At 46.2% G+C, this 23,959-nt stretch overlaps 1 protein-coding gene across 5 annotated transcripts in view; it reads right to left on the reverse strand.

Annotated features, from left to right (window-relative positions):
* PRDM10 (PR/SET domain 10) overlaps window positions 1-22,135 on the reverse strand; it is a 103,936-nt gene extending 81,801 nt beyond the window's left edge. For 3 of the 5 annotated variants that reach the window (XM_033204307.1, XM_033204305.1, XM_033204304.1), the window contains exon 1: window positions 21,806-22,133. The gene's annotated coding sequence lies outside the window, so the exon portion shown is untranslated. Of the gene's footprint in view, window positions 1-21,805 lie in introns of all 5 variants that reach the window. The other 2 variants (XM_033204306.1, XM_033204309.1) reach the window with 2 other exon arrangements.
* Window positions 22,136-23,959: the final 1,824 nt, after the last annotated feature.

Raw genomic sequence — 23,959 nt, forward strand, 5'->3', positions numbered from 1 at the left:
AGAGCAGCACAGTCCGGAGCTCGCCTGAGGCTGGTTTCTGACTATAAGACTCAGTCGGCTCCAGGGTGTGACTTTCCAGGGTTGCGGGGGAGACTGTGAGGTGCATCCTAGAGCTCCCCCTCCTTGGCAGGTTTTCTACTCCAGTTTCTGTCTCCCCAGCAACTTGAAACTACTGAAAATCCCCTCTTCTATCCCACTGTGTTTTGACTTCTTTTTTTGACCAGCCCAGCCTGGTAAGCAAAGCCCTCAAGGAGAAACCAGTGCTGGACTTGAGGCTCACGTCCCCATGCCTTCCTGGCCTCGGATTCTGCCCCTCCTGTTCTAACTGCCTTCACAGCCCTTCAGGCCCCATCCTTCACCTCCTCCACCCTACGAGGAGGCTCTCCTGGAGCTCTGCAGGCTTCTCTGCCTCTCAGCAGCCCCTTTCCACCTTCAGTTCCTTAGGCGTATGTCCCCTAACTAAAACTGTGTTGATTTTACTTCCTAGTGGAATCTAGTTGCCAGGAAAATGTAAATGAAAGCCATAATGAGATGCCACTTGACACTCACTAGGGTGGTTTGAATCAAAAAGTCAGATAAGTGCGGACAGGATGTGCTCAGAGCCCTCGTAGGCTGCTGGCAGGAATGTAAAGGGTGCAACCACTTTGGAAAACAAGCTGGCAGTTCCTGGAACAATTAAATGCCATAGTTACCATATGACCAAGCAATTCCACTGCTAGGCACAGACCCTAGAGAAAGGAAAGCATGGATCCACACGAAGACTTAGACGCAAAGTTTACAGTAGTGTTATTCATCATAGCCAAAAGGCGGAAACCACCCAAGTGTGCATTAATGCAGGGGTCTCAGACCCCCGGGGCCGCACACAGGTACCAGTCCTGTGGCCTGTTAGGACAACGGCAGCACTGGACTCTCATAGAAGCAGGAACCCTGTTGTGAACCGTGCAGGTGAGGGATCAAGGTGCTCACTCCTTTTGAGAATCTAACTAAAGCCTGATGATCTGAGGCATGAGATTCTCAGCTTCATCCCAAAACCACCCCCAACCCCTTGTCCATGGAAAAACTGTCTCCCACAAAACAAGTCCCTGGTTGGGGACGGCTGCATTAGTGGACAAATGCATAAACAAAATGTGGTATATCCATACAATGGAATATTTATCATTCGACCACAACAAAGGAACAAAGTATTGATCCATGCTACAACATAACTGAACTTTGAAACATTATGCTAAGTGAAAGAAGCCAGTCATAAAAGACCACATACTATATTTTTAAAGTCCAAACCAGGGAAATCTATAAAGACAGGAAGTAGATTAGTGATTTCTTAGGGTCAGGAGAGGATGGGAAGATGGAGAGACAGCTAAAGGGTATGACATTTATTTTTCCTTTTTGAGACAGAGTTTCACTCTTGTTGCCCAGGCTGAAGTGCAGTAGCGCAATCTTGGCTCACTGCAACCTCCGCCACCCAGGTTCAAGTGATTCTCCTGCCTCAGCCTCCTGAGTAGCTGGGATTACAGGCATGCACCACCACACCCAGCTAATTTTGTATTTTCAGTGCAGACAGGGTTTCACCATGTTGGTCAGGCTGGTCTCGAACTCCTGACCTCAGGTGATCCACCTGCCTGGGCCTCCCAAAGTGCTAGAATTACAGGCGTGAGCCAACCGTGGTCGGGCTATGATGTTTCTTTTTCAGGTGATGAAAACATATCAAAATTGTTTGTGATGATGGTTGTACATACCTGTAAGTATGCTAAAAAAAAAAAAAAAACAAAAAGTGAATCGGGGAAAAATTCTGACAGTACAGAATCATTTGAAATAAACAGTAGGCCGGGCGCGGTGGCTCAAGCCTGTAATCCCAGCACTTTGGGAGGCCGAGACGGGCGGATCACGAGGTCAGGAGATCGAGACCATCCTGGCTAACACGGTGAAACCCCGTCTCTACTAAAAAATACAAAAACAAAAACTAGCCGGGTGAGGTGGCAGGCGCCTGTAGTCCCAGCTACTCGGGAGGCTGAGGCAGGAGAATGATGTAAACCCGGGAGGCGGAGCTTACAGTGAGCTGAGATCCGGCCACTGCACTCCAGCCCGGGCGACAGAGCGAGACTCTGTCTCAAAAAAAAAAAAAAAAAAGAAAGAAACAGTAAAAGTTACCCCCTCTCCCACCCCAACCCATTCCCTAGATATTGCCATTGCTGACGTTTTAGTGTCTTTCCACTGATCTATCATATATAAACACAACACACATAAACTAGCTGTCTTTATACACAAATGTACTCATGGAGAAATGTAACCATACTTTTTTTTTCCATTATCTTATATATAGAAATATACTTTAACTTAACAGTAAGCTGTGGACACCTTTTCAGATACTGAAAGTATCTGCAGTAATCTCATTGCTTTCAACATGATAGATGTGCCAATCATTTATTTAAATATTCCTCTGATGGGCCAGGCATGGTGGCTCACAACTGCAATCCCAGCACTTTGGGAGGCCGAGGTGGGTGGATCACTTGAGGTCAGGAGTTCAAGACTAGTCTGGTCAACATGGCGAAACTCCGTCTCTACTAAAAATACAAAAATTAGCCAGGCATAGTGGCGGGTGCCTGTAATCCCAGCTACTCAGGAGGCCGAGCCAAGAGAATTGCTTGAACTTAGGAGGCAAAGGTTGCAGTGAGCCGAAATTGCACCATTGCACTCTAGCCTAGGCAACAAAAGCTAAACTCCATCTCAAAAAAAGTATAATAAATAAATAAATATTCCCCTGATGGAAATTTTCTTTTTTATCCTCATAAAAAAATTATAAAATATGGCCAGGCGCAGTGGCTCATAGCTATAATTCCAACACTTTTGGAGGCCGAGGCTGGTGGATCACTTGAGCTTAGGAGTTCGAAACCAGACTGGGCAAGATAATGAAACCCCGTCTCTACAAAAAATGCAAAAATTTAGCTGGGTGTGGTGACAGTTACCTGCGATAACTGTCTACTCCAGAGGCTGAGGTAGGAGGATTGCTTAAGCCTGGGAGGTCAAGGTTGCAGTGAGCTGTGATGGTGCCACTGCACTCACCCTGAGCAAGAGAGCAAGACCTTGTCTCAAAAAAATGTGTATGTGTGTGTGTGTACGTGTGTGTGTGTACACACAGACTGGAGTGCAGTGGTCCAATCTCAGCTCACTGCACTCTGCCTCCTGGGCTCAAGTGATTCTCCTGCCTCAGCCTCCTGAGTAGCTGGGATTACAGGTGCCCACCACCTCGCCTGGCTAAGTTTTTGTATTTTTAGTAGGGAAGAGGTTTCGCCTTGTTGGCCAGACTGGTCTCGAACTCCTGACCTCTGGTGATCCACCTGCCTCTGCCTCCCAAAGGTCTGGGATTACAAGCATGAGCCACCACGCTTGATCTAAAAATCTATTTTTATTTTGACAAAATATTACACTGTAATTGTTCATTCCTAGTGAGCTAATTTTTCCAGAGTTAGCTTAGTGTATACAGGAGAGGAGAAGGTTTAGGATGGAATAGACTAACTGAAAGAAGTGAAACTGAAGAGACCTTCGTTCCCACTTCCTAGGTATGGCACTAGACTAAACTATAAGAAGAACATACTCCTCAAGGTAGCCTAGAGGAAGGTAACATAAACATTGTTATTGAAATAGATTCCGAAGTCCGCCGTTATGTGACCCTCCTGGTGACCACTTTCCTCTCACTGACTCTCTGCCATACCCACACCGGAGGGAACCCTACGTGGATGCTGCCAGGTCTCCCTTTAAATTCAGGGCCACTGATCTCAAAGGAGCACTCAACATTCGCTCCCACCCTATTCTGCCTTGGAATTAACTTTGGATTCTTGTCTCCAAAAAGGACTACTCCTTTCCCTCCTCTTTCCCCTTAGGCTTCCCCTCCACCATCCTGACTCCAGCTGATGCCTCGCACTTCCCTGGGAAAAGAGAGCCCCTCAGGCGGGTATTCCCTCAGCTCCCACATCAGCACCCTGTCCTCACCACACTGGCTCAATGGAGGTGGCCTTTCCGCCTGGGTGGCTGGCACCAGGCCTTCTGGGACCCTCCAAGCCTTCTCTACAAACCAGCTAGCATGTGCTAGAATCTATCTTTATTAGAATAAAAAAGTGTGCACTTATCTAGACTTATATTTCAACAAAATCTTTATATTAAACAAAACCTTCCCTTGAGCCCACGTTCCTGCTCACCTACCCACCATCTCTCTGCTCTTCCCCCGACACACTGAGACTCTGCAGCATGGCCTGCAGTCCAGCCCCACGGCCTCACTGTCCCCTCCCTGCCTCGGCCTACCCCACTTGGGCTTCCATCCCCACGACTCCCTGCGATGGCACATTCTAGAGTGTCTACTGCAAAATCCAGCACTCCCCACAGCTCTCATCCTCCCTGTCCTCACATGGCACTCACACCGTCTGCAAATCTCTTCCCTTCATTCCTGATACTACGCCTTCCTGATTTTCCTCCCATCTCCCGGGCAACGCCTCCGCAACCTCTTCTGGTGGCTTGACCTCCACAGGTCACGCTGCTGGGTTCACTCTTGGGTCCTCCTTCTTGTTTTTGGCTTCATACTCTCCTTCCGCTCGCCCAGCCTTTAAGGTGGCAACAGCCGTCTGCTCTGTGGGAATGCTTTCTCCGCCACTGTCCACCACCTACCTCCTTCTCATTATCCAGATCTCAGGGTCAATGCTACCTCCTCAGTAGGCTTTTTTGATCATCCTTTCTCATGGGATTCTGCTGTAATACTCTGCAAAGCATTTACCATCAGTTAGGCAAGTTCAGTATGTGTGTACTACCTGTCCTCCCGCTGGAAGGCTGCTGCAGGAGCATCACCTCACTGGAGCTGATGAGGGAGTGTCCCCAGCACCTGGAGCCATGACTGGCCCAGGAGGCCATCTGGAAGGAATATAGTGCAGTCTTCTGCTTAGAAGGTAATTTGTTACTTCCCAAAACCCTCTCAGGATGAACTCTCATTAACAAAAAAAGTATTGCCATTAAAAATAATGGTATTTAACTGCTTCCACAGCTAAGAAAGCATGTGTATGTATGTATACATACATATAGATAGACAGATATCTATATATCTCTCAACGTTTATAACTGGATTTTAATGAGCTGAAAAGAAAAACAACAGTATGGGGGGAAATGCAATTGACAGATGACATCATCTAGTACAATACAACTGGCAAGGTATATGGAACTCAACTGCTCCCAAGCCACACAAAATCAAAACCAGTCTTTGTGAATGCAAAGAATACACTGTAAGCCAAATATGGTATTGGGCAGGGCACGGTGGCTCATGCCTGTAACCCCAGCACTTTGGGAGGCCAAAGCGGGAGGACTGCTTGAGCTCAGGAGTTTGAGATCAGCCTGGTCAATGGGGCAAAACCCTGTCTCTACAAAAAATTAGCCATGTGTAGTGGCATGCATCTGTAGTTCCAGCTACTCAGGAGGCTGAGGTGAGAGGATCACTTGAGCCTGGGAGGCAGTTTGCAGTGAGCCGAGATTGTGCCACTGCACTCCAGCCTGGGGGACAGAGCCAAACCCTGTCTTAAAAAAAAATATATATATATATACACACACACACACACACAGTAATAAAAGAAATTCTGTAATAAGTCCAATTCTTATAACCCAAGGTACAGATCTTGAGGTTCATATATAGTCTCTGAATATTTTCACATTCATGAGCTGTGACCCTCCCACACCAATGCTGCAAGATTAGTCCCAATGCTTCCGTTCTTAGTGTACACAGAGGTGCTGGGCTCACGGTGGCTAATAGCAGGCTCATGGTGGCATGGCAGAGTCTGGGGTGTGTGGTTCTAGGACAAGAAGGTAGATTTCCTCACGCTGTGCCTCCAACCCGTATTAGTTAATAGAGGGGGCAGAGGCTTAGGATGGCAACAAGAATGGCTGGAAATCACATATAGTGCTCCCTTGTGTAGTGGGCTGTGGCAAGTCCTTATGTCATAGCTGGTGCCTTAACATGACCTTCTAGCAGCCTGCTACTGACCAAATTTCCTCCTCCCCACTTCTAGCGCTGCTGCGTGAATTTGGTTTCCTTTGGGTTTTTTTTTTGAGACAGGGTCTCACTCTGTCACCCAGGCTGGAATGCAGCGACACAATCTTGGTTCACTTTCAACCTCTGCCTCCCAGGTTCAAGCAACCGAACCTCAAAAACACGAGTAGCTGGGACCACAGGCATGCAACACCACGCCTGCCTAATTTTTTTGTATTTTTAGTAGAAACGGGATTTTGCCATGTTGGCCGGGCTGGTCTGGAACTCCTGGGCTCAAGCGATCCACCTGCCTAGGTCTCCCAAACTGTGTGAGCCACCACGCCAAGCCTGCGGCGTGACTTTGAGTGGAGGACAACAGATCTCTAGGGTCAGGGGCCTGGACTGAGGCTCCTCGGCTGCCAGCTACAGCTCCATGACCCGGGTGAGTGAAGTTACTTCTCAAGATGTCATGACTTCATCTATAGCATGGTTACAGCAGGACCAACAGTTCCAGTTCCCTAAGGTAAAACTAGGAAATAAATGAAATACACTGTGCAAATGAAAACCCACACCTGGCCCATAGGAACACTCAAAAATGCTCATCGTTGTCGTTTTTGTATTTATTAACATATACTTACTAATTCTCCCATCAATTCATGTTCATTCCCAGGGTTAAAAGGAATGAGAAGAGCCAAATGAAAATAAGCACCTCAGATTCTTGTCTGCTATTGTGTAGGCAAAATGTACCTGAAATTCAAATCACACAGATCATAAACTCTCCACTAACAGGAAAGGTTTGTCCAGCTAAGAAAAATTCTGAAGCATACTGTAGCTTCAGAATAATACTTCTATGGCCTCAATTTCAGCAAAATATTAATCTATATCCTTTATTGTTTAGAGAGCTCCAAACAATAAAGGCAACAGTCTTCACGCCATGTCAACAAACCACAAAAAAACTGCCTTTATTAATGATACTCTGGTTTCTATTATGCTTATTTTTGTAATGCATTTTCATCTTTTCAATTTCATTCAAAATTCTGATAGGGCAACAGGTAATAACCAGTGTGGGTAAGCATGAGGAGAAACTGGAACCCTCATACACTACTGGTGAGAATGTAAAACACTGCTGCCAATATGGAAAACAGCCCAATAACTCCAGAGAAGGCTAAACATAGACACACCAAATGACACAGCAATTCCTCATCCACGTGTAATAAACCCAAGAGAAATAAAAGCATATGTCCCTAAAAGACTTGTACATGAATGCTCACCATTGCATTATTCATAACAGCTAAAAAATGGAAATGATCCAAATACTCATCAACTGATAAATGAATAAAATGTGGTATATCCATTTAATGGAATATTATTTGACCACAAAAAGGAATGAAGAACTGGAACATGCTACAACATGGATGAACCCTGAAAACATTATGCTAAGTGAAAGAAGCTAGTCACAAAGAAATACACATTGAGGCCGGGCACGGTGGCTCAAGCCTGTAATCCCAGCACTTTGGGAGGCCGAGACGGGTGGATCACGAGGTCAGGAGATCGAGACCTCCTGGCTAACACGGTGAAACCCCGTCTCTACTAAAAATACAAAAAACTAGCCGGGCGAGGTGGCGGGCGCCTGTGGTCCCAGCTACTCGGGAGGCTGAGGCAGGAGAATGGCGTGAACCCGGGAGGCGGAGCTTGCAGTGAGCTGAGATCCGGCCACTGCACTCCAGACCGGGCGACAGAGCAAGACTCCGTCTCAAAAAAAAAAAAAAAAAAAAAGAAATACACATTGAATAATTCCATTTATGTAAAATATTATGTGAAATACTAATTTGCAGAACAAGCAAATTAATAGACACAAAAAATAAACAGTGGTTGCCTAGGGCTTAGGAGGAGATAAAAGAATTAATGGTGACAGCTAAATGGTTCAGGGTTTCTTTTGGAGGTTATAAAAATGTTCTAAAATTGATTGTGGTGACAGTGACAGCTGCACAACTCTTTGCATGTATTAAAGCCATTGAATTGTACACTGTATTTTTAAATTTTTATCTATTTATTTACTTGAGACCAGGTTATGAGACTGGCAATTTTTGTATTGCGGGTAGAGACGGGGTTTCGCCATGTTACCCAGGCTGGTCTCGAACTCCTGGGTTCAAGCGATTCACCTGCCTCAGCCTCCCAAAGTGCTGGGATTACAGCCGTGAACCACCGCACTTGGCTGAACCATGTACACTTTAAATAAGTGAATTGCATGGTATGTAAATTGTATTTCAATAAAGCTGTTCTTAGAAAAAAAAAAAAAAAAGATGAGCGGTTAAGTCAATGCAAACTTTCTAGAAAGTTCCAGAGGCAAGAGAAATTGAGGGGATGCTTAGGTACCAGTAACTATGGGAGAGACAAGCCTCAAACAGTAGTAAGGATGGGGCTATACAAGACTACAGAGGAAGTAGAATAATTTAAACTTTATTCAATTGGTCTACAGTTCCCACACTTCATGAACTGGTTGTACCAGAATAACATAGAAAGCTAGGTGAGAGCCAAATTCCAGGCCAGCACAGTGACTCACATCTGTAATCCCAGCACTTTGGGAGGTTGAGGCAGGATGATCGCTTTAAGCCCAGGAGTTCGAGGTTGCAGTGAGCCGTGATCATGCCACTGCACTCCAACCTGGGCAACAGCAAGACCCTGTCTCTGGGAGGTAAAAAAAAAAAATCATTGAGCATGCATGTTTCTCAGCTATGAATAATGAATTTAGAAAGCTGGCCGGGCGCGGTGGCTCAAGCCTGTAATCCCAGCACTTTGGGAGGCCGAGACGGGCGGATCACGAGGTCAGGAGATCGAGACCATCCTGGCTAACACGGTGAAACCCCGTCTCTACTAAAAAATACAAAAAGCTAGCCGGGTGAGGTGGCGGCGCCTGTAGTCCCAGCTACTCGGGAGGCTGAGGCAGGAGAATGGCGTAAACCCGGGAGGCGGAGCTTGCAGTGAGCTGAGATCCGGCCACTGCACTGCAGCCTGGGCGACAGAGCGAGACTCCGTCTCAAAAAATAAAAAGAAAAATAAGTATTTTATTAAAGACAGTGAGCTCAGATAGACAACATATTGACATTTTACTGCCTTCATAAAAACTCTGTCTCACTGGCATATAATTAAGACCTACAAGCTACCAAATTTCAACCTCCTCCATCTTAATAAAACCGCTACTGTAGGACTATGCTCACTGGTCTAGGATTCAAAGTCGCCTTCCGCTAGCTGAGGCATTTCTTGAAGTGGAAAAAGGATTTGAAGGCAAGCAAATCACAGGCTCACTGCTAACATAAAGTGGGATAATGTCTGTTACAATATAGCTCAATAGTATATAGACTGTAATGCAAATGTTAATAATTATTTAAATTGTGAGGACCACAGGCTGTTTTAGATCATGAAGGTGTCTCATCCAGGAAAGACTCATTCTCAATTAAAAGACATTTTAATACATTTTCATTATTAAACGATTGTTTTGGAAATAGATCATTCTTAACTGCAGGCTTGGATTCTCTCTTAACTGCTGTATTTCACCAGAACATATATAAAGTTCAACTTAAAACTGATAAAATTTTAAAACTATGTGATTAGCAGCTGGGCGCAGTATCTCCCACCTGTAATCCCAACACTTTGGGAGACCCAGGCGGGCAGATCACCTGAGGTCAGGAGTTCGAGACCAGCCCGGCCAACATGATGAAACCCCACCTCTGCTAAAAATACAAAAATCAGCTGGGAGTGGTGGCCCGTGCCTGTAATCCCGGCTACTGGGGAGGCTGAGGCAGGAGAACTGCTTGAACCTGGGAGGTGGAGGTTGCAGTGATCCAATACCGCACCACTGCACTCCAGCCTAGTGACAGAGCAAGACTCCATCTCAAAAAAAAAAAAGTAACCAGCCTGGTGGCGCACGCCTGTAATCCCAGCTACTCAGGGAGCTGAGACAGGAGAATCAGAGAATCGCTTGAACCCAGGAGGCAGAGGTTGCGGTGAGTCAAGATCACGCCATTGCACTCCAGCCTGGGTGACAGAGTAAGACTGTCTCAAAAAAAAATAAAAATACAAAAATAAAAACTATGTGATTAGCATTTTCTTCCACAAGAGACACAAAATAGAAGCATTCCTGTTTAGAAATCTTAGCCATAACTATTCTTTGTAAACACTTAACCAGACCATTTCACTCAGGTGTCCCTACAACATGTTAGCTTCATTTGCAAATTCCCTGAAGGAATTACAGACCACAAAATTAGAATCCTTTAACAGATGCAGCTCTTTATTTTAAAAATCAGTCTAATCATAGTCCACCTGATTCAAAATGCATTCTGTGGAAATTCAATGTTACTTAAGTAAACAGCCAGTGGAACAGTAATAATTACAGCCACAGGCATTTACCGAGCACCTATCCCGTACCAGGCACTGTCAGACGTCCTTTAAATACCTGATCTCAATTAACCCTCACCACAACCAAAAATGATTATTTCTCCAAGGTCACAGTGCTGACAAGTAGAATTTAAGGCCAGGTTTCTTTTACTACAAAGCTTGAAGCTTTTTCCCCTCTTTGCCACAACAGCTTTCAACCTGGGCAAAGTGGCCAGGAGCCGAGCATGGTTTCCAGCTGCTGTTGTAGCCTTGCTCTCCCACCAGATGACGCAATCACCAGGTTAGACTTGATCTCAAGGGAACCAGAGAACGTTGTAATTCACTACACCCACAAATTTAATCGAGCGAACTACTCAGTGGCCAGAGTTGAGGTAACTACAAAGCCGTGATGAAGGGCTCCCATTGTAAAAATTCAAATAATTTTTTAAAACACAAGAATACTTGTTAAATGCCTATTCTGTTTCCAGCATTGTTTTAGGAATTGAAGAAGACATTGGATGGAATATTTAAACATTCAGCAGAGAAGGAAAACATAAATAACATTTATTTACCATTGTTCCAGAAACAAAGCTACCTGTGTGTTCAGAACACGACATAGCAGTCCTGAAATATTAACTGAATCAGTATCATGAAAATAAATTACTCCAAATACTTATTCTAGTTCTCTCAGGCATATGCGTTTCTCTAATACTGGAACTGATGGGCATTAGAGTATGCATGTTTTGAACTTTCTTGATAATACTGTTTCCAAACTAGTCATACGAATTTATATCTGTACCAGTCATCTATGAAAGTCCCTACTGTTCAACATCCAACTTTAATTGAGGTGTACAGTATTCTGGCACTGTGGCTGAAATTTGTATTTCCTTGATTATTAACATGGTTGAACACCTTTTGATGTTTATTAGACATTTGGATTTTTCCTTTTCTGAAGTGCCTGTTCAAGACTTTTGCCCATTATTCTATCTATTACTGCCTGTAGCATCTTGTTGAAGAAATGCTTCTCTATACTGAGGTCATGAGTATCTTCTCCTGTATTAATTCTAAAACTGTTATTGTTTTGCCTGCCTTTCTGCCATGCCTCCAGGTCACAAATCAAGTGTCTGGCTATGCAGGATACTGTTTCTGGACTCCATATGCTGTTCTATTGGTCTGTCATTATTAGCCTACCCAATGCCAATATTACACTATCTTTTTTTTGTTTTTGTTTTTGTTTTTGAGATGGAATCTTGCTCTGTCACCCAGGCTGGAGTGCAACAGTGCAATCTCGGCTTACTGCAAGCTCCGCCTCACGGGTTCGGACCATTCTCCTGCCTCAGCCTCCCGAACAGCTGGGACTACAGGCACCCCCCACCATGTCCGGCTAATGTTTTGTATTTTTAGTAGAGATGGGGTTTCACTGTGTTAGCCAGGATGGTCCTGATCTCCTGACCTTGTGATCAGCCCGCCTGGGCCTCCCAAAGTGCTAGGATTACACGCGTGAGCCACTGCACCCGGCCCAACACTATCTTAATTATTATATCTCTTCTTGAGTTAGAGAAGTTTTCCTAACTTTTCTTTTTCAAAAGTGTTTTGCCTTTTCTTGGGCCTTAGCAAATGTTTTAGAAACAGCTTGTCTAACTTTTTTAAATGTGGGATTACATTAGATCTAGAAATCAGTTTCCCGAAAATGACACATTTACAATATTGAATCTTCCACTCCTTGAGCCACTGTGCTCTTTATTTATTTAGGTTTTATTTAAAGCCACTCAATAAAGTTTTAGAATTTTCTATATCTGTCATAGTTTATAACTATTTAAAATCATGAATCTGAAAAAATATATTTTTTAAATGACATATGACATAATTTTTTGGTGAGATACCTACAGCTTGGGATAAGTATATGTAAGTATCAAAATAAACTGGGGCTGGGTGCAGTGGCTCACATCTGTAATCCCAGCACTTTGGGAGGCCAAGGTAGGTGGTCAGGAGTTCGAGACCAGCCTGGGCTCGAGACCTGAGGTCAGGAGTTCGAGACCAGCCTGGCCAACATAGTAAAACCCTGTCTCTACTAAAAAAATACAAAAAGCCGGGCGTGGTCGTGGGCGCCTATAATCCCAGCTACTCAGGAGACTGGGGCAGGGAGAATTGCTTGAATCCAGAAGGCGGAGGTTGCAGTGAGCCAAGATCGTACCACTGCACTCAAGCCTGGGTGACAAAGCACAACTCTGCCTCAAAAAAAAAAAAAAAAAAAAAAAAGAGGAAAAAAAGAAAATAAACTGGTGATGGTGGTTTGCACCTGTAACCCCAGCTACTTGGTTGGCTGAGACGGGAGGATGGCTTGAACCCAGGAGTTGGAGATTAGCCTGGGCAACACAGTGAGACACTGTCTCTAAAAAAATAAAAAATACTAAAAAGTTGGCCGGGCGCGGTGGCTCAAGCCTGTAATCCCAGCACTTTGGGAGGCCGAGACGGGCGGATCACGAGGTTAGGAGATCGAGACCATCCTGGCTAACACGGTGAAACCCCGTCTCTACTAAAAAAAAAAAACTAGCCGGGCGAGGTGGCGGGCGCCTGTAGTCCCAGCTACTCGGGAGGCTGAGGCAGGAGAATGGCGTAAACCCGGGAGGCGGAGCTTGCAGTGAGCTGAGATCCGGCCACTGCACTCCAGCCTGGGCGACAGAGCGAGACTCCGTCTCAACAACAACAACAACAAAAATACTAAAAAGTTAGCATAAACTTTCTTTTTTTTTGAGACGGAGTCTCACTCTGACGCCCAGGCTGGAGTGCAGTGGCGCAATCTCAGCTCACTGCAAGCTCCGCCTCCCAGGTTCACGCCATTCTCCTGCCTCAGCCTCCCGAATAGCTGGGACCACAGGCGCCCGCCACCTCGCCTGGCTAATTTTTTTTTTTTTTTAATTTTCAGTAGAGAGGGGTTTCACCGCGTTAGCCAGGATGGTCTTGATCTCCTGACCTCATGATCCACCCGCCTCGGCCTCCCAAAGTGCTGGGATTACAGGCGTAAGCCACTGTGTCCAGCCAACATAAACTTTCTTAAAATGTTTAAATGAAACAAAGTTCATCAAAGTCCAATTACTATGACACAATTTCATTTTAATTCTAGAAAACTGTTTTGTAGTAATGTAGTATCTCACTTCCACAGGACTAAAGTACTTGAGAGAACTTGCATATCACATAAAGTGGTGTCCAAACATTACCATTCATGGGTCCTTATATTTACCAAGTGATAAAGTACTTACACAGTCCAGAATAATTTTCAATTCATCAACTTCAAGAGAAAAAGAATGAAGGAGAAAATGAATACATGATGGAAGAGACTGAAACCTTATTAATATACATGCCCCGGCCTGGGGCTGAGGATCCAGACCCTTTACTTCCATGCGCTCCGACCCCTCTCTCATACCTGCATAACTCCCTGCCGACCCCTCTCTCATACCTGCATAACTCCCTGCCGACCCCTCTCTCATACCTGCATAACTCCCTGACCCTCTACCTACTTTCTCTCCTTTGCAAACGTGGACACGGTTCTGTCAATAGTCTGTGTTAAGGACTAAACGTAAACAAGTGTCTTGGAGAGGACAGTTAAAAAGTCAAATAAAGAGCAATAATTAGTTACAGGAGTGACAGCTAGTCCCTATTAGAAGGACATTCTATTAAGACTGCCTGTAATCATGGTTTGTGGAAAGACTGAAAATAACCCCCGATAAATTTGCCTCAAAATCTTCAAGCAATTCTAAGAAAATGGTAGAATTTGCATACAAAAATAAGAATCTTGAAAAAAAGGGGAGGAGGGGGCGGGGGCGGTAACGCATGCCTGTAACTCCAGCACTTTGGGAGGCTGAGGCAGGCAGATCACCTGAGGTCAGGAGTTCAAGATCAGTCTGGCCAACACGGTGAAACCCCGTCACTACTAAAAATACAAAAATTAGCCAGGTGTGGTGGCGTGCTCCTGTAATCCCAGCTACTTGGGAGGCTGAGGCAGGAGAATCGCTTGAACCCAGGAGGTGGAGGTTGCCGTGAGCCGAGATCACGCCACTGCACTCCAGCCTGGGTAACACAGCAGGCCTCTGTCTCAAAAACAAAAAAAAGAAAAAGAAAAAAAAGCCAAAAAAAAAAAAAGGAGGAAAACTTTACAAACAACTTCAAGTATTTCAATTCACTCAGTTATCCCTCAAAACATTTTAGAATCCAGTAAGTAAAAGGCACTCATTTATACTGCATTCTACATGAGGGGGCTAAAAATCACCTGTAGCTTCCAGAAATTTAAAATCTGTTTGGGAAGCAAGAAATAAGCACAAATAATTGGAGTACAATACAACGTAAGCACTGAATAAATGTTACTGTTACTATAAAGCAGTATAAAATCCTGCAGCACCTTCAGAGACAAAAAGGATTACTTTCAAAAGAGATGGTCTCGACACTTCAACAAGGGCGGTGTGGGTTCAGCTTGCTCTGGTACAGGGGATGGCGAGCCACAACCCGCAGGCAGCAGACACCTGTTTTTGTGCAGCCTGTGAGCTAAGAATGGTTGTTACATTTTAAAATATTTGAAAAGTCTCAAAAGAAGAAGAATATTTCCTGACACAGGAAAGTTATATTAATTGAAATTTAAGGTCCAAAATAGTTTCTTGGAACACAGCCATGCTTTCAGATGCCACAGCAGAGGGGAACTGTTTCAACAGAGACCATATGGCCCACAAAGCCAAAAACATTTACTATCTGGTCCTTTAAAAAGAGTTTTCCAGTCACTGCTCGAGAAGGATGGATAGGATTCTGGCGGGCACAAAACCAGGAGAGGAGAGGAAGGAGAGCAGAGAGGAAGAAACATTCCACTTGGGAAACGAAGGCATGACAGCACAGACAGAAAATCCCGAATATTTAAGGAACAGCGGGAGGACCAGTTTGGCTGAAGTGGGGGTTCCAAAAGAGATAAACAATTTTTGAACCATTTAGAACTGTGTGCTTTGTTATTGAGCCATTTGTGCAACTGTGGTGAGTGATTAACAGGCATCCTTACTCAGAGTCTGTGAGGTTGATTACTATTATTATCCCTAGTAATAATTAAGAAACTAGTTGAAAGATTTGATAAGAAAACCAAGGCTTACAGAAGTAACTTGCCCAAGATCACAGCCAGCAAGCCGAGCAGAGCAGCGAACCTCTTTGCCCCGAGGCCACACTGGGAGTACTACACCACAGCAAACCTCCGCACAGGGTAGTACAGGGAAAGGCATCAACAAAGGCAGGTTAGGGCAAAACTGTCAACGTTTGCAAACGTGGAAGTAAAAAAATATGGATTTTATGTGTAGGTTATGTTTCTCCAACTGTATTTAAAAGGACAATTCTCCCGTCTGGGTGCAGTGGCTCACACCTGTAATCCCAGCACTTTGGGAGGCAGAGATGGGTGGATCGCTTGAGCCACAGGAGTTCCAGACCAGCCTGGGCAACGTGGCAAGAGTCTGTCTCTACAAAAAATACAAAAATTAGCCAGGCACGGCGGTGCACACCTGTACTCCCGGCTACTTGGGAGGCCGAGGTGGGAGGATCACTTGAGCCTGGGAGGTCAAGGCTGCAGTGAGCTATGATGGTGCCACCGCACTCCAGCATGGGTGACCGAATGAGGGCCTGTCTCAAAAAAAAAGAAAAAAAAAATTTTTTTTCTCACAGGAGAAAAAAATGGATACTCAATGTTTCCAATTTCAGGTTTCTCTTAAACATGTGAAAAATGGTAAATTATAAAAATCAATGTATAAGTAACCGACCAAGTTTGGGAAAATTTAGCTGATTATGCTTAGTTCAACTTTTTTTTAATGGATTATGTGCTTACTGATGTCATTTTGTTATTTTAAGTTCAAATGATCCATTGAATACATTAATTCAGTAACAGTTAACTCAATTATCTGGAAGTGGTTTTGAGATTAAGATATTCTTCAAAATAATAATCATGCTTTTGTGAGAGCTATCATAAGCACTAAAAAAACAGACGTCTACATATTAGCAGTATCTATTCATTCAAATTATAGAAACCAAAATGCCATCTGGGAACACCCTACCCCTAGCTGACTAAGACTGCACTGTTCAAAGAAATATGCAAGCCACACACATCATTTAAAATGTTCTAGTATATACATGGTTTAAAAGTAGAAACAGGTGAAATTAATTATAATAGTATATTGTATTTTATCCAGTCTATCCAACATATTGTCACTTCAACATTTAATCAATATTTTATAAATCAAAAGATTGTATAGTTTTCTACTAAATCTCAAAATCTGAGTGTACATATTTCACACTTCACAGCACTAGCCATATTTCAAGTGCTAAAGCCACAGACGGCTACTGCACAGGACAGCACAGGTCTAAGGGATCTGATTTCTAGAAATCACAGCAGGAAAGAAGCTGTGGAGTACAACTTTACCCTCAGTGAAAGGGAAGGACGTGGGTTTAAAAAAACAAGGGAGGGGGAGGAGCATTTGTCTCCAATATTCTCATGTTTGCAATAAACGAGAGTTTAAAAAATGAATAGCAAACAATAACAGACTATGTTACCAGACAGTAACCTTTTAGCAATCTAAGGTTCTAAAAGTATTGCGCACTATTGATTTTATAATTGTTTTCACCACGTTTTAACTAGTCTTGCTGTAACTGTACTTAGGGTTAACCAAACCTTCCCTCTTTCCACTCCACTTCCTCACCCGCTCCCCATTCCCTAAACTGTTTCAAGTTACAGAAGAGCCTACTACCTTCAGGTGCTTTCTACAACAGAAATTTAAAATCTACACAAGGATGGTCAATGGAAAGGCACAGAAAAATTTTGGAAGGTGGACAGAAATGTCCAGAGTGCTCCACACAAGTCTTGAAATGGTGTAATAACTTTTTTTTTTTTTTTTGAGACAGGGTCTCACTCTGGTTGCCCAGGCTGGAGTACAGTGGCGTGATCTTGGCTCACTGCAGCCATGACTTCCCGGGCTCAGGTGATTCTCCCACCTCATCTTCCTGAGTAGCTGAGACTACAGCTGTGGGCCACCACACCTGTAACTTTTTTGTTTTTAGTAGAGGTAGAGTTTTGCTATGTTGGCCAGACTGTTCTCGAACTCCTGGACTCAAGCAATCTGCCTGCCTTGGCCTCCCAGAGTACTGGGATTACAGGTGTGAGCCACCACACCCAACTGTGTTATAACACTAAGAATAGAGAAGAGGGCCGGGCGCGGTGGCTCAAGCCTGTAATCCCAGCACTTTGGGAGGCCGAGACGGGTGGATCACGAGGTCAGGAGATCGAGACCATCCTGGCTAACACGGTGAAACCCCATCTCTACTAAAAATACAAAAAATTAGCCGGGCGAGGTGGCGGGTGCCTGTGGTCCCAGCTACTCAGAGGCTGAGGCGGGAGAATGGCGAGAACCCGGGAGGCGGAGGTTGCAGTGAGCTGATATCCGGCCACTGCACTCCAGCCTGGGCGACAGAGCAAGACTTCGTCTCAAAAAAAAAAAAAAAAAAAAGAATAGAAAAGAGGCCAGATATTCTTAAGCAGTGATTCAACTAAACCATGCAAACAGTTTAATGCCAGAACAGGGAAGAGATAAGTGTCACCAATGTGGGCCAAAATAAGTCACGAAAAGCTCCCCTCTCACCCTCCTGCCTCTACCCCATCCACCAGGAGAATTTGAGTGAAATCATTCTCCAAAGAATTGGTCGTAGCAAACGTTTCTTTTTAACTGACTGGCTCTTTCTAGACACCAGATCAAATTCTGCTTCGTTGATCTATTAAAGTACCTATGATAAGTTAAAATAGTAGACAATAAATTCTGCTTGTGAAAAACAAATTGCTGGACTGGGTGTGGCTACACTATCTGGGGTGGGGTGTGATGGGAGAAGACTATGTATTTTAGTGGCAATAGGTCAAAGTACATCAGCGTTCAAGTTTAAAACAAACAACTCAAACACCGCAACAACAGGATGTTTAACAGTTTCTTTTTACCAGATATAATTACGCGGTTACCAGGTGTTTACCAGTGCTTAAAATGAAAAATTGAGGAAACCAAAATTACAGCTCAGTAGTTCTCAGCCCTTTGATGAATTGTTTGTTACCCAGAAACCTATCCCTATCAATTAGATTACGCTTTTAAAAAGTTACAAGAAATCAAAATATTATAATTCTTTTAGTTCAGCGGACTTCATGATGCCCCCTTCAAATAACGGAAGTAATGAAAGTGCCAAATCATCAGCAAAGTCTTTAGACACCTATTTACGTTTTGTTTTAAAAACTAGCCGGGCGCGGTGGCTCAAGCCTGTAATCCCAGCACTTTGGGAGGCCGAGACGGGCGGATCACGAGGTCAGGAGATCGAGACCATCCTGGCTAAGAGTGAAACCCCGTCTCTACTAAAAAAAATACAAAAAAAAAAACGAGCCGGGCGAGGTGGCGGGCGCCTGTAGTCCCAGCTACTCGGGAGGCTGAGGCAGGAGAATGGCGTAAACCCGGGAGGCGGAGCTTGCAGTGAGCTGAGATCCGGCCACTGCACTCCAGCCCGGGCGACAGAGCGAGACTCCGTCTCAAAAAAAAAAAAAAAAAAAAAAAAAAAAAAAAAAAGAACTAGATACTAAAGCAAGATTATGCCGTTTGTACAAACATTTTATACACACACACACAGAAAACCAACTTGAAACACACCAAAGTATCAGCAAGGATTATCTCTGGGTAATTATGGGTTTTGTTTTTTTTCACTCTGCTTCTGAATTTTTTTTTTTTTTGAGCGAGTTTCGCTCTTCGCTCTTGTTGCCCAGGCTGGAGTGCAATGGCCTGATCTCCGCTCACTGCAAACTCCGCCTCCCTGGTTCAAGTGATTCTCCCGCCTCAGCCTCCCCAGTAGCTAGCTGGGATTACAGGCGCCCGCCACCCCGTCCGTCTAATTTTTGTATTTTTAGTAGAGACAGGCTTTCACCATGTTGGCCAGGCTAGTCTCGAACTCCTGGACCTCAGGTGATCTGCCCGCCTTGGCCTCCCAAAGTGCTGGGATTACAGGCATGAGCCACTGCGCCCGGCTTAAATTTTATGTTTTCTGCAATGATCATGCATTATTCTTAAAACTAGAAGGAAAAACAAAACAGGCAAGCAGAAACTGAGGTAGTGCCAATCAAGTTGGGATTATTTTGAATTGTGCTACCCTTTATACCTCCATAACCTCTAAGTAAAAACCATTCAGAGGCCCCCTTGAAGACAGGAACCTTGCCTTTTCTAAAACATATACTCAGTTACATTCAGATATACAATATATGATGCATACATTAATATGTGGTGGAGCATGCTACAAAACATTAGAAAAAGTAAAAATGGCTTCTTTGAAAAAGCAGAACAATCTTGCCTTGAAAAACAAGTAACAGCATAGCAAAGAGTGGGAGCTTACGGGGCAGAAGGCACAAGACATTTGTCTTGATCCAAAACAAACAAAAAATGTAAACTTTCCACTAAGCGCCCGTGTTCACTTTTAAACGGTTCATTCTCTGTCAATTTCACCTCAATTTATTATAAAAGTAAACCTAAAGACCGAGCACGGGGGCTCACGCCTGCAATCCCAGCACTTGAGCACGGGGGCTCACACCTGCAATCCCAGCACTTAGGGGTGCTGCGGCGGTAGGATTGCTTGAGCTCAGGAGTTCGAAACCATCCTGGGCAACATGAAACCCCGTTTCTACAAAAAGTAGAAAAATCAGCCAGGCGTGGTGGTGCCTGCCTGTAGTCCCAGCTACTAGGGAGACTGAAGCAGGACCTTGAGCCCAGGAGATCGTGTCTGCAGTGAGCCAGGATCGCGCCACTGCACTCCAGCCTGGGCAACCAGAGAACCTGTCTCCTAAATAAATAAACCTAGCAAAGTTACTTTCTAAAAACCCCATATTGAATAAACACTGTTTAAACGCTGCTTTGCCCCCAACCAATCCTAATTTTTTAAAAACATCTTGTTTTCTCTATTCTAGAGCAACAAATAAGTAATGTTCATCAAAGTGGAAGCTATTGTGGCGCTGAAATGGGTAGGAAAATACAAAAAAATACAATGTAATAATACACCTTCTTGCCTAACAGCAATGGTGGAGAAACAAAGAGAACAGGTCAGAAAAAGAGGCCACAAAACAGTCATGAGTGATTCTGCTGTTTTTAATAAAGATTAAGTACCGTTGACTTTAGAGAATTTGGGGTGACGAGCCAGGCAAGATTTTAACCGGCAAAGGAGCAGATTTAGGGCACAGGGCAGAGCTGGGTGCGTCTCATCACACTTCTAATCCTTGATGACAGCACAAAGCCACCCCTCCTTGTGCTTAAGTGTACACGCACATTGATTGAAAATGCACTGAAATCCAACTCATCCACAAAGCAAGGCTAAAGGAGCGCACACAAAATCAACAGCGCTGCGTTCGCGTGGCTGGAGGGCAGACCGTGAATATTCCATTTTACTTCGAGTACCAACACCTAGCTGCACAGTTAAACCTGCTTAAAAAAAGCTGGCGAGAGGCTGGAGAGCTGCACACCATCAGCCCTCTCCCGACCGCCGACCGGCCTCGTCCTGCCTCCGCGCTGCACCCCGGATGCAGCTGGACTGGGGCAGGGCCGCGACCCCGGCCCCGGCGCGGTGCCACGGGACAGACCCGCAGGGGACGCCCCACACCCCTGCGGGCCGGCCCCCGCCCGGGTCCCGGACGCCAGCTTGGGATGGCAGGCCGGGGACCCAGCCATCGATGGCAGGTGGGCGGCGCGGCCTCCGCAGATAAACCTGGGCGCCCCATCGGACAGGACCTTCTGCCCCACGCGCCCGCAACCAGCCACCCCCAGCCCGGCGCCCAGGCCCTGGCCACTGGCCCCCGGCCCCCGGTGCTCGGCTCCCGGCCGGCGGAGACCTGCCCGCCGCGCCCGGAGAGCCCGCGCAACCGCCGCCGCCGGAGCGCGCAGGCCGCCCAACCGCCGTCCCGGCCCAACCAACGCGGGCAGGGGAGGAGAGGTGCGCGCGGCCGGCGGAGCGTGCGAGCCACTCGGGGGTCGCAGGGGGAGGCTGCGCGCGGCGAGGGCAGGGGCGAGGAGGCGCCGAGGCCGGCGCTGAACGCGGCGCCAGGAGGGCCTGCTGGAGGGGGCTTTGCCCCTTTCCCCTTGGAAGGTGCAGATGGTTTGACCCCCCACCCCGAGTGAGGTGCCTCGTCCCAGCCCCGGCTGGACTGTACCATCGGGCGGTGCCGCCGGGATTTCTCCCCCCCACCACCATCAATTCCCCCCCACCCGGGTCCGCGGTCGGTTGGCCCCGGCCGGGCTCTGAGACGCGGAAAGAGCTGGGCGCCATTTTGGGTGGGACTAAGCAAAGACGAAACACCCTCCCAGTCTATGGGGTACTCTGGACCCTGGCTTGTCTGGTTCCCTTAATCCTTTAGGTACTTACACGACGTTGGGTGAGGGGAGCTGGAAGATCAGCGGGTCCCCGATCCTCTCTCCCTAGGGGTGATAGAAATCAAACCCCCCCGCCACCTCCAGGTGGTTCTTCCCGCCGCAGAGTGGGAGCAGCATAAAAGGCGGGGTCTTATTAGCATAATCTGCCTGGCAACCTGATCTCGACGTTATATGATTGGTTAAACTCTGTAAGCCCCATGCCGTGCCTAGAGACGAGAAACGCTGGGGCGAACTGACAGGCCCAGATTTAGGAGTCATGACGAAGATCCTGAGACGCTTATTCAGTCTGCAGAGAAGCCAAAAGGAGATTCACACAATGGCCCAATGACTGAAGGCCTCTTTATTTCGTGCTCTGCTGTTCATGTAAAACCCAATCGCAGAGCGGGTCTCAGGCGGCGCTCGCCTGCGTTTCTACTCTCAGCCAATCAGAAAACCCGACTCTTCGCATCGGGGTCAAGCCCCCGCTGCGGCCCGCCTGTCGACGGGGAGGAAGCGTCCAGCGGTGCCTGGGTCTCTCAGACGCCGAGGGCCGCCTGCGCCCGAGGGCCCGGGGTCCCGGGAGGCGCGCGGGGGTGAGGTGACCCTCGCGTCCGCCCGCCCCGCCACAGGTTGCCTCCGAAGCGGCCTGGCCGCGGAGCGCCGGCGAAAACCGAACTCCCGCCCGGCTCCCGGGCTGTGTGCGGCCGGGTAACGCCTGCCGGGGTCTAGCCCTCAGGACCCCTAGGGAGCGGCCGAGCGCCACCAATCACCCTGACCCACCGCACCTTGCCAGCGCTTTCACTGCGCCTCTTTTTTTCCCCTCTACCAATCTGGAAAGGAAGTGATTGTCATTTCAAACATTGAGAAGCATTATTCAACACTAGTTACCCAGTGACTCAGCTCACTCCTTAACCACAGGCTTCCACATCCTGCTGTCCCTTAAAATTGCCTTCTCAAAGGGCAGCCAAGAGCCCAACTTTGGAGAGATACCCAGCTCCAGCTACCCACTGGCAGGCAATACGCATGTCAGCTAGATGGCAGAGAGACCTTGGACCTTCGGACCTTCAGGGAGCGATTTTCCCTTCCTTGATATCTACCTTGCTACGTTATTTTGAAGATGAAGTGAGCTCTTTACTGAGTAAGAGCTTTGCTCAGCACACTGTCTGGAACTTAAAAGAGAAGGTACTGACAATATAACCTACAAAAATCCTAAACTATTGCCTAACTGAGAAAAGGAGGGAGGCAGGACGACTAAGCAAAAGACCAGAATCCTAAACTATTGCCTAACTGAGAAAAGGAGGGAGGCAGGACGACTAAGCAGAAGACCAGACTAGAAAACACCCACAGCGGGAGAAACGAAAATTAACTCAATAGTATTCTCTTTACTGTTTTGTTTTGTTTGGTTTGTTTTTTGATACGGAGTCTTGCTCTGTCGCCCAGGCTGGAGTGCAGTGGTGAGATCTGGGTTCACTGCAACCTCCGCCTCCCAAGTGCAAGCGATTCTCCTGCCTCAGCCTCCCTAGTAGCTGGGATTACAGGCGTGCGCCACCACGCCCAGCTCATTTTTGTATTTTTAGTAGAGATGGGGTTTCGCCATGTTGGCCAGGCTGGTCTTGAACTCTAACCTCAAGTGATCCTCCTGCCTCGCCCTCCCAGAGTGCTGGGATTACAGATGTGAGCCACCGCGCCTAGTCTATCATTTTGTTTATTTAAATAGCTGGAAACAACGGGGAAAGAAAAGAGCTTTTTTTTTTTTTTTTAAACTTCGTGACAGGGTGTGGTGGCTCACACCTGTAATCCCAGAACTTTGGGAGGCCGAGGCGGGTGGATCGCTTGAGCACAGGAGTTCGAGACCAGCCTAGCTAGGCAACATACTGAGACTGTCTGTACAAAAAAAAAAAAAAAAAAATTAGCCAGGCATGGCGGTACATACCTGTGGTTCCAGTTACCTGCAGGCTGCGCAAGAGGGTTGCTTGAGCCCAGGAAGTCAAGACTGCAGTGAGCTGTGATCGTGCCACTGCACTACAACCTGGGTGATAAAGCAAGTCTGTCTTTAAAAAACAAAACAACAACAAGAAACTTCAGACAGTTAACTACCTTGTAAGCAACTTCACGACTAGGCGGTATCTTTTTCTTCCTTAAACTACTGTACAGGTAGCACTGGACT

Source organism: Trachypithecus francoisi, unplaced genomic scaffold, assembly GCF_009764315.1.
Source record: "Trachypithecus francoisi isolate TF-2019V2 unplaced genomic scaffold, Tfra_2.0 Lachesis_group8, whole genome shotgun sequence".
Taxonomy (NCBI): domain Eukaryota; kingdom Metazoa; phylum Chordata; class Mammalia; order Primates; family Cercopithecidae; genus Trachypithecus; species Trachypithecus francoisi.